The sequence below is a fragment of the Aedes aegypti genome, chromosome 2, assembly GCF_002204515.2.
Source record: "Aedes aegypti strain LVP_AGWG chromosome 2, AaegL5.0 Primary Assembly, whole genome shotgun sequence".
Classification (NCBI taxonomy): domain Eukaryota; kingdom Metazoa; phylum Arthropoda; class Insecta; order Diptera; family Culicidae; genus Aedes; species Aedes aegypti.
In genome coordinates this window covers 202,557,174-202,568,684 of record NC_035108.1, presented here as the reverse complement: position 1 = coordinate 202,568,684, position 11,511 = coordinate 202,557,174, and the positions used below count along the sequence as shown (strand labels likewise).

The following is an 11,511-nucleotide window of genomic DNA, read 5'->3' as shown; positions in this document are numbered from 1 at the left end:
TCTAGGATAAAAAGCGCCATCATTGTTGAACATGCACTTGACAATGGCGTCTTCTCGCAACAAACTTGTGGAGATGCTGTCGTGTGCCAATCGTGGCCATCATCAGTTGATCGCTTGTTATGCTCGCTTTGAGAGATGCTATTTGTAGCCATGGTGATAACCTCGGATCGGATGATGTTTTTCCACCCTGGCTCTCGTCACGCCAAGCAGGCCAATGAATGGGATTTGCACTTGATGCCGGTAATATCCTCTTATATCTATCAATAATGAATAATGAATGCATCCTTTCAACGCCGAGGAGGTGGTCTAGAGATAATTTGTCTCAGCCTGTACCAGGTTGTTTATCGGAACTTGTTGCATACTCGTTAGGCTTCGAGCAGATTAGTGATGAGGTATTATATCAATCAACGATGATAAGCTGAACTCTTTACCTGGCAATTAATTCTCAAATGTCTGAAACAACAGGTGGCTTGATGTGCCGATTAACTCCGAACAAGAATCAAATGTATTACCAAGTCTAAAGGGAATTTTTATCGGGCAATATATTATCACGACCAAGGAAGCTGATAACTATGACTAGTTTATCCGTAAGCAGTTTATAAATTTATTTGAAACAAGCAAAAATTGGGTACACTTAAACCTCGTTTTACAAAGCATCTTATTGGCAACAACAAATTAACGCCATTGTTTTCGGGAAATCTTCGTTTGGAATAGAGTATAACACCTCTTTGGTAGCATCGAGAGAAGCTTCAAAGCTGGAATTTATTTATATAAGTTAGCTTTAGTTTCATACAAATGGGTGATACAACTTACAATTCGGTGTATTTCTCGAACTAACCAAACTATTCGGTTGAAGTGGGTATACTTGTGTTCTTTGATCTGATTAAAAAATTCACATTCAGAAATTTATGTATGGTATAATAATAATTCAGTACTACCTACAATTCACGTAATTCTTCCAACTAGTGGCAAAAATAGGTTCAAATTCACAAGTAATGATGATGTTATGGTAATTTGCTATTGTAGTTTGCAACCTGCTGCTTATAATAATAGCTTCGTTCTGCCTTATGCTCTTCTCACAAATTGATCACCTCCTCGTCCTACCCATCTCAGTGACGTTTGTCGAGAATAGCTGTCAGTATTACGAAACTTCACTTTTTTCCCGATTGGAGCGTATCTGAAGCTCACTCATCGGCTGGCGTTACCTGCACAGTGGGTTCGCCAACATCCTCCACCCCGTGTAGCTTCGGTATGCTCCGACCGTTTTCTGCTTCTGGTCCACGAACTGCTTCTTGCACTTCCAATAGTGCCAATTTCGTCGCAGGTCGGTTGATGATACCCTTCGACGTCTTCACCATTGCTTTTCGAACTTGACCGTCTCGTCCCTTTACGACCTCCACAACACGTCCTCGCAGCCAACCATTCCGTCGTCCTTCCTCTACGACGATTACCAGATCGCCTGGTTTTATCGGCCTTACTGGCCGGAACCACTTTGTACGTCGCGTGAGTGTGGGTAGATATTCATGTACCCAGCGCTTCCAGAACGTATCTACCAAGTGCTGCGCCAGCTTCCAGCTGTCCCTCAAGGTCGTGGTGTCCACCAGCATGTCGCGACCTGGTTGGTTGATGCCCTGGGTTCCATAGAGCAGGAAATGGTTAGGTGATAGAGCCTCCTGTTCCGTATTGTCCAGTGGGATATACGTAAGCGGTCTTGAGTTGACGATCGATTCCGCTTCAACCGTTATTGTTTCGAGGACCTCGTCGCTTGGGTGCCGTGGATGGTCCGCGATTGCTTGCATAGCTGTCTTAACAGACCTTACCATGCGCTCCCATGATCCTCCCATGTGGGGTGCTAGAGGAGGGTTGAACAGCCATCTCGTGTGAGAGTTCGTGAATGTCAGAGCACAGTCGTTATTGATCGTCCGAAGTTGTGTTTTCAGTAGGTTGCTGGCTCCAATAAAGTTAGTTCCATTATCTGAACAGAACGTTGCTGGTGAGCCTCTTCGCGCCACAAACCTTCGTATTGCCATGACACACGATTGTGTAGACAGGCCGTGAACAACCTCGAGGTGGACTGCCCTGACTGACAGGCACGTAAACAGTGCGATCCAACGTTTGATTGAGCTGCGTCCTTGCTTCACTAGAATTGGACCAAAGTAATCCACTCCAGTGTGTGTGAATGGCCTTATGAATGCGGTTAGCCGGATTTCTGGTAATGGAGCCATAATCGGTGTCTGCGGAGATGCCTTCCATATTCGACAATGTTGACACTGCTTACTTATTTTCGCGATAACTGTACGAAGCTGTGGAATTCTGAAGCGCTGCCGTAATTCGTTGAGAACAGTCTCGTTGTTTCCATGAAGAAAGCGTTCGTGGTAATTTTCAATCAATAACTTCGTTACCCGATGATCTTTTGGAAGAAGAATCGGGTACTTCGCATCCTTAGTTACCCTTGGCGCCGCTATTATACGACTGTTCATCCTGATCACACCATCCTCATCTAGCATTGGAGACATTTTGAACAGAGTACTAGACTTGCAGATTTGCTTCGCATCCTTATCTGGATTGTTCTTGTTGTAAGTAAGCGTAGCATATTCGTCTGGATATTCCTGCATCTGAACTTGTCGAAATATCAGGAATTCGGCCTTCTGCAATTCCTGCTGTGTTACCAGACCGTTTGCTGTCAATCCTAGAAAAAGCTTGACCGCCCGTACTACGTAGCTTGCCGCTCTGTGCAGCCGTGCCCATTTAGAGAACCGGTCAACATCAATGAGTGGATCTGGCATTACACGGTGATGAAGAAATACGTTACGTAGATCTTCCGTCGTTGTAAACGTTTCGGCATTCTCGATCAACCAATTATTGCCAGGTTGTCGTAGAAAACTCGGTCCTGTGTACCACCAGTCTTCGGGATTGAAGCTAGGTCCATCTCTCCACTTGGTCGCTTGATCAGCCACATTTACCTTGGACGGAACCTTGCGCCATTCATCTACAGTGGTTGTGCTTAAAATTTCTCCTATTCGGAATCCGACAAACTGGTGATAGCGTCTGGTTTCGGACCTCAGCCAAGCAAGCACGGTTGTTGAGTCTGACCATAAGTATCGAACAGCTATAGGTATTGTTAATGACTTGAGGATGCTGTCCAACAATCTCGCTCCAAGAAGAGCCGCTTGCAGCTCCAACCGTGGTATAGAAAGCGGTTTTAAGGGCGCTACCTTCGTTCTTGCTGCTATTAATGTACATCGCGAGGTTTCGCCGTACGTATATCGAAGGTATGCTACGCAGGCGTACGCTTCCTCGCTTGCATCGACAAAAACATGGATTCCCTCACAGCTCGGCGTTGCTCCACCGCTAAGGAAAAAATGCCTTGGAACACGAACTTCACTTATTTCCTCCAGTAAGCTGCTCCATCTTTTCCAATCTTCCAGGATTTGTCCGGTAACTGCTTCGTCCCAATCTGCTCCAGTCCTCCAAATCCGCTGCATGATGATTTTTCCATGCACAGTGTAATGCACGATCAATCCTAGCGGATCAAAAATGGATATAATCGTACGAAGCACTTGGCGTTTAGTTGGAGCTTCATCCTTTTCGACGATTTCAAGAATCTCTTCTTTCAAATGGAGCTCGAAGCTGAAAATATCCTCAGATGGCCGCCAGATCATACCTAGTACTCTCTCTACGTTCGCCTCCGGTGTTAGTGCTTTCTGTTGATTTCCATTAGTCTCTACTATGCGCTCTAGTACCTCGGTGGAATTGGACGAAAAGTTTCTAATGTTCATTCCAGCCATGGAATGCACGTACTTCACTTCCTCTATTAATTTCACCGCTTCTTCTGTCGTGTCTACGCTGTCCAGATAGTCATCGACATAATGGTTTTCTATTATGGCCCTTGCCGCTTCAGGATATTGTACCGCGTGCTCCTCTGCATTCTTATTTTTCAAGTATTGCGCAATAGACGGCGAGCATGCTGCTCCAAACGTGGCAACATCCATAACAAAGATTTGAAGTGGCTGATCTGCCCGTTCCCTGAATACAAATCTCTGCGATTGTCGGTCTCTCGGTCGGATCAGAAACTGGTGAAACATTTCCTTAATATCTCCACTAAAGGCTATTTGTTTCTGTCGGAAACGCAGTAAGACAGTAGGCAATGCTGTTAGTAGGTCTGGTCCTTTAAGCATTCTATCATTGAGAGACACGCCCTCAACGCGTGCCGCTGCGTCCCAGATCAACCGAACCTTTTCTGGCTTCCGTTGATTTCGTACGACCCCCAGTGGAAGATACCAAACACGTCCCGGTTCTGTAGACTCCAGTTCTGGTGCCGTAATGCGGTGGGCATACCCCTTTTCGACATAATCCTCAATTTGTCTCCGCACCTGTTTGTCCAGATAGGTATCCTTCCTCAACCTTCTCTCCAGAGCTTCCATTCGACGAATTGCCATAGGGAAACTGTTGGGTAGACAAGGTTCGTCATATTTCCAAAGCAGCCCTGTTTCAAACCTCCGGCCGACCCGTCGCGTTGTTTCCTGGAGTCCCAGACAACCAAAATGTACGTATAACGAAATCACCTGGAGGCTCTATATGTGCAACATTTCACTTATAAGATGTTGCGAAACGGCCTTCTACGTACAAAAGTGGAGGCGATATGCGTGCATATATTATGTGATGAATAATAACATATAATGCGAGTGTATAAATATTCTACCGAACTAACCTGCAATATTTTGCGACTTAACTTATGATAACAAATGATGATTTGACAGCTGCTACGGATTGATCCGACTTACTTTGTACGTGTGTTCGAGACGAAACAAAATGTGCAAATGAACTCAGAAAAGAAGTGTTTTATGCGAGGAAACTCATCAATCTGACGAGTTTATCCGCGGTGTTTAGCGAGTTTGATGTAATTAGTATGAATAAACGAGTTGTAACGTGAACTTTCATGCGATTTCTGGTTGTCTGGGGTATCTTCAAAGCTCGCTTGTCTTCTTCCGATTGAGGATTCTGTTTGATGCTAGCCTCTTCTACTGCCAAGAACTGCCTGAACAACTCGGTTAGCCCTTCCTCCTTTTCGTTATGTTCCATGTGAGCGTTGATGTATTCTACGAACCGCTTATCTCGGACGTGCGTTCCATAAATGCACCAACCGAGCCTGGTTTTAGATGCAATCAATTCTCCGGTTCCGCACTCTCGATTTTTGAGCGTACTAATCAATCGAGCGTTGTCTACACCGATCAGTAGACGAGGTGAGGCATCGACATAACTGGTCAATGGTAACTTTTTCAAATGGGGGTGAGTCTCACAGAGTTCTTCATAATTAACGGTTTGACTCGGCAGTTTTAGTTGGCCCACCGTTTTTGCCTTCAACGGGAAGCATTTTTCAGTATTTGTTCCAGACACAGTTATTTCGATTCGTTGTGATTCCTTCTCGATCCTTGTAACATCTCCCGTCCATCCCAAGCATAGAGGCTCGTTGGGTCCTTCTACCCCGAGCATGTGTGCTATCTCAGCTTCTAACATAGTCGACGAAGAGCCATCGTCTAGAAACGCATACACATCTACGCTTTTACCGTTTCCGTATAGCGTAACTGGTAGATATCGTAGTAAAGCGTAAGATGTTGCTATGTGATGATGCTGATGAGGAACATTTCTGGGAACAGATGACGAGTTTGAAGGTACATTCCTCTCAGCTTTCCTGGTGTGTAGCAAGGGGTGATGACGCATACGACAATCTTCGATTCCACATTCTTGTTTTGAGCGGCATGGCCAAGTGCGGTGAGGAATCAGACATATTCGACAGAGTCCCTTTTGTCTCATCACTTTCCAACGTTCATCTAAATTCAGCTTTCGAAATTCAGGACATTCCGCAATTCGGTGATCTATTTTACAGCAGTGTAGACATGGTTTAATACTCGAGGTAGCTGGTTTCTCCGCACGGACAAGGTTGACGGTTTCTAGTTCAGGAGCCGTTGGGGTTTGCTGGTGTACGAACAATTTCTCCGTCGAAAACTTCTCCTTCTTAGGTTTCTCCAGTCTCCCCGTGGTGTGCTGTACGAGATCCACATTAAGAGTCACATCACTAGCCATCGTTACCAAATCCATCATGAAATCCTTGAATGTCGCCAAGTCAACAATCTGAAAATTTCTCTTGTAGGATGCCCATTGCAACTTCAGGTTTGGTGGTAGTCTATCCACCATCTCCTGCAATAGCATTGGGTTGCTAATGTGCTGTCGCTGGTTTGCAAGGATCATGTGTTCCACTAAATTCCCTACGCCCATCCCAAACTTGATCAAGGTTCTGAGATCGTCGCCCCTGGGAGAGGGTATTTCGCGCATCCGCCTCAACAGCGAATGGATTATAACCTCGGGTCTGCCATAGAGGCGTTCTAGCATAGACATTACGTAAGGAACAGACTCTGGTATCAGTAGACGACTGCGAACACTATCAAGGGCATGGCCGCGGAGACATTTTTGGAGTCTAGCTAAATTCTCAGCATCGTTGTATCCACAAGCTTCGGTTGAGTTATTGAAGGAGCTGCGAAAAAGCGGCCAGTCTTGTGGGTCTCCGGAGAACGTTGGCAACTCCTTTGGGATGACTTGACGCGCAGCCAACTGCTCTGCTGATGGTCCTCCTCGTCTGCACTGCGACTCGGATGTACGATGAGCTACAGGAGGTATTTGAGCTGCTACCGGAAGTGACGAAGAATACCGTTGAGATTCAAGAGAGGGTACTGAAGCGGATGAACTGGTGACTTGATTCTGTTGATGCCCGAGAGTGTTCGTGGGTTGCGCTTGGCATAACTGTTCCGTTTCAGGCTGAAGTGTCGAATGCCGCAACTGTTGAGAATAGGCTAATGGGTTGAATGCAAAGCTTTCAAAACCAGGAGGTATTGGGACTCTTTCTGTTGATTGGAATGTATTTGGCTTTGAAGTATGCATCAGTCTCTGCGTTGCTAGCGATACAGGTGGATTCGCAAGCTGCTGCTGCGGTGGTCCGCATTGTAACGTGCTCCTTCCTGTAAACTGCTGCTGCGACATCGACCCATCTTCTGTTGATCTCCTTCCAACAAACTGCTGCTGCTGCAACGGATTTCCTCCAACGAATGGCTGCTGCGACGGCGGGCCCGAGTCGCTCCTTCCGACAAATTGCTGCTGCTGCTGCGACGGATGCTGCTGCGGTGGTTCGCATTGTAACGTGCTCTTTCCGGTAAACTGCTGCTGCGACATCGACCCATCTTCTGTTGATCTCCTTCCAACAAACTGCTGCTGCTGCAACGGATTTCCTCCAACGAATGGCTGCTGCGACGGCGGGCCCGAGTCGCTCCTTCCGACAAATTGCTGCTGCTGCTGCGACGGATGCTGCTGCGGTGGTTCGCATTGTAACGTGCTCTTTCCGGTAAACTGCTGCTGCGACATCGACCCATCTTCTGTTGATCTCCTTCCAACAAACTGCTGCTGCTGCAACGGATTTCCTCCAACGAATGGCTGCTGCGACGGTGGGCCCGAGTCGCTCCTTCCGACAAATTGCTGCTGCTGCTGCGACGGATGCTGAAGTTTTGGCGAATTTCTCCTTGCAAACGACTGCTGCTCATGTTGTGTCGGCGGACCACACTCAAACGTATTCACTTCGAGCTGATACCCAGGATTTGGTTTCACTTTTGACAAACTTGACTTATGCCACTGCACTGGCCCTAATTGTTTCGATACACTTGACAGTGAGAGCGGTTCATTTATTTGTTGGACTCTACAGGGAAGACGGTGTTGGGATACCTGATTCTGATATACTGACTGAGTTATATTGTTGTCCCTGAATCTGGCTCCTAGCTGAATCAAAGGGTCGGATACATTTTTAGTTTGTTGTTTCGGCGTACTTGTTTGAACGCTTTCGGAAATCGGTTTTAATCTTACATTTGAGACGCTAATACTATCGCTCACCTGGGTGCTCATAGATTTAACGGCACTACTGCATGCACCGGCATGGACATCACCAGTGCGAATGGTATACAAATTCGGCTGGACAGCAGAACTAACCTCGGTCGATGTAAGCGTCGGATTCTGCATTTGACTGTGTACTACGTTCGTCGTCGCCTGAGAACTGGTCCTCTGTGCACCCGGTGTCGTGTTGATTGGATTCTCTGGCATCTCACTCTGGATATTAACGCTGCATATGGATTCGTAAACTACTGCTTCGGATCGTAATCCTTCTTCTCCAACTATGACGTTCGTGGGGAAAGAACCGTCCCCAAGACTTGCCGACATGGGATCTACTTGTCCCAACTGGGCAGGTTCTCCGGATGCTGCATCGATGCCACCCGGAAGCAAGTTGACGTCAGTGGCTACTCCCTTGTCCGGGTCGGTGGATCCAATCCACTTTCTGGTATTAGCACGAATTACTCTGGAACTTACCCTGGAGCTCGCTCTGCTTCGTGTAGAGCGGTTCTCTTCCTCTTCTTGCAGCTGAGCTTCGAGGGCTGCGAATCTTTGCTGAGCGAAATCGGCTTCAACTTCTCGTCTCAATCTCAGAAATCTCTCCGCATCTTCAAGCTGTTTTAAACGGTTTTGCTTCTCGGACTCTAGTTGCTGGAGCTTGAGTGTCAGCCGGGCCTCACTGTGGCTACTGGTAGATGTCGAATGAGATTTACTAGTTCTGTGTGAGTAAACAGTTATAGCTTCGTCGTTTTCGATGCACCTCGCACAGGTGAAACTCCGACTTGGGTCGGCAATCGAATCGCCCACATCCGCGCAGGAAAAGTGCACATAACCATCGCATCGATCGCACTGCACTAAGTTGTCGGCATTGTTAGGCCGATCACACATTATACAATGGTTCGCTGTGGGATTCATTCTTCAGCAGAATGTTTGTTATAAAACGTGCAAACGTCTAAACTTCACCGCGAATTCTTTGAAGATTTTGTTTTCGGGAAATCTTCGTTTGGAATAGAGTATAACACCTCTTTGGTAGCATCGAGAGAAGCTTCAAAGCTGGAATTTATTTATATAAGTTAGCTTTAGTTTCATACAAATGGGTGATACAACTTACAATTCGGTGTATTTCTCGAACTAACCAAACTATTCGGTTGAAGTGGGTATACTTGTGTTCTTTGATCTGATTAAAAAATTCACATTCAGAAATTTATGTATGGTATAATAATAATTCAGTACTACCTACAATTCACGTAATTCTTCCAACTAGTGGCAAAAATAGGTTCAAATTCACAAGTAATGATGATGTTATGGTAATTTGCTATTGTAGTTTGCAACCTGCTGCTTATAATAATAGCTTCGTTCTGCCTTATGCTCTTCTCACAAATTGATCACCTCCTCGTCCTACCCATCTCAGTGACGTTTGTCGAGAATAGCTGTCAGTATTACGAAACTTCACTTTTTTCCCGATTGGAGCGTATCTGAAGCTCACTCATCGGCTGGCGTTACCTGCACAGTGGGTTCGCCAACAGCCATTGACAATATGAATCATCCAAGAACTTTCTGATATGAAATTTATCGAATCTACGAGCTTAGTTTTTACACATATGTAGATGCATTTTCTATTCTGCAACAAAAATCACCACTTGAACTGAATATGACAATGACCGCTCACCGGGTGCCCAGCGATTTTCTAGGATTTGCATTGCAATTTTCGAGAACTTTCTCCGTGTTGGTTGACATTGTCACAATATCGAACAGCATCCGTAAAACAAGTTCGATTGTGTTTCAAATAACTGATTAATCACACGTTCAAAGGGTTGCAACAATGTTGCCTCCTGGGATTGTCATGACAAGCTTTCTTTTGATTGTATCCCAATCCGCAAATATTAGGACAAACGAATGTAAGCGCGCTTGCTTTGCTGTTTGTTTTCCGTCTGATTTGATGGCAATTTGATTCACTGGAGTGATTTTAAAAATCTGATAACCCATTTTCAAGCCTAGTCAGGACATACAAACACCATTACATTTCAATTTGCATTGGTTTACAATTATTATATTTTTCATTACTATTTTATCTTAGATCATTTTTATCAATTGACTGGTAGAGAACATATATTTGAGTGCTATTTTGACAGGTTTCATTGCAAAATATATCCAAACTATTGCTTTTATCTTATAATTTATTGGCAACTTTCTGATAAAAAACTGAGTATTCTCCTTTTTAAATGCCCTTCAATTTGGCTGCCATTTTCAACCTGAGGCAGAATGACGTCTATTCGAACTTGTTTTTCTTTCTCTCACCTCAACCATTTGTTATCATAAATCGTTTAAAATTCACGAAAACTTTTCTGCAAACAAAAATAAAGCAGACCAGCATCAGCAAGAAATGCGGTCCCACAACAGCCGAATCCGAAGCCAGTATTTCATCGAAGCGATGAAAGGAAACACTTTTGGCAAGTAAAATGCATTTTCAATTAGTTTTCCTTCTGGAACTGAGACGGAAGGTGTGGCCTCCTGCTTTTCTGCTGGTGCCCTCCGTAGTCGTCAACCATTTGGCACCTAGGATGGTTCGCGTCTTCGGTTCGTTGGCCACTTACCCTGCTCATAAAATCCCTAAATGGAAAATATTTGTTCTTTGGCAAAACTTGTCGGTTTGCAAATCAAAAGTCTTGCGTAGATACCTTCGTACAAACTCACACCCGACGACGAGGAGAGCTGTTGCTGAAATTTACCGAAGTGAAGGGATGATTTATTGTGCCGCTGGTTTTGTGGGCAGTCGGGTTGACGTGGGACGGAAACCGATTGGAAGGACTTATTTTGCGGTGGAGTAGATGGAGAGATGCATACAAAACGCTTTTTTGAAGCTATTTGTTGAAACTATACATTTGTCCACATAATTTGTCCTTCAGGAAAAGGAAGAAGCCCAAGCGCAAAGTTGATGTTCTCAAAACATCAAAAATGCAAAAGAGGACTTGAACTTATTTTTGAAAAGTAATTTGAATTAAATTTCCTGATATAATATTAAAATGTCATACAAAATGTGTTGTTTCTTATACATAGCCAGATATTGAACTTTACAAATCATCAAAAAGAACCTTTCCAGAACCGAAAGCATTACAAACTCTGTTGTTTAGAATTCTTTAGCACATTTAAACTGAATGATATGTGATCAATGTAGAACATAAAACAGCATACAAGCTGGTAAACTTAAACCTAAATTAATAAATAATGCATTTCAAAGAGTCAATATCTCAGAAACTAGATCTGCAATGGCATTTTTGAAAACGGAATAAATTCAGCGACCTCAAAACAAATTAATAGCGATATTTTAGTGCTTGCACAAACTTGTTCCGCTGTATTATCGTATCGTTTCTTCCTCTATTCGTTTTATAATATCAAAAGGGATAAATATAAAGTATCAAAAATCATATAAGAACCCATATAAGAAGTAAGGAGCTTTTGACGCATATTTTGCACATTTCCCTCCTAAAAACTGTAGCAACAGCAGCAGCAGCGAGCCATGGAGCGTAAAATGCGGAAAGTTTTATTTATAGAAAAGTTTGCGCCCGGTTCCTGCTCTGCTCAAAT

The 11,511-nt window shown here is 44.4% G+C and overlaps 2 long non-coding RNA genes across 2 annotated transcripts; both read right to left on the bottom strand.

Moving 5' to 3' along the window:
* Positions 1-692: 692 nt before the first annotated feature.
* LOC110675501 lies at positions 693-1,268 on the bottom strand. Its single transcript, XR_002499547.1, has 3 exons — positions 943-1,268; positions 814-879; positions 693-755 (listed from the first exon to the last, which is right to left on the bottom strand). It is a non-coding gene; the product is annotated as an uncharacterized LOC110675501 (long non-coding RNA).
* Positions 1,269-8,886: 7,618 nt separating this feature from the next.
* Positions 8,887-9,439, bottom strand: LOC110675500. The gene is made up of 3 exons (XR_002499546.1): positions 9,167-9,439; positions 9,038-9,103; positions 8,887-8,979 (listed from the first exon to the last, which is right to left on the bottom strand). It is a non-coding gene; the product is annotated as an uncharacterized LOC110675500 (long non-coding RNA).
* Positions 9,440-11,511: the final 2,072 nt, after the last annotated feature.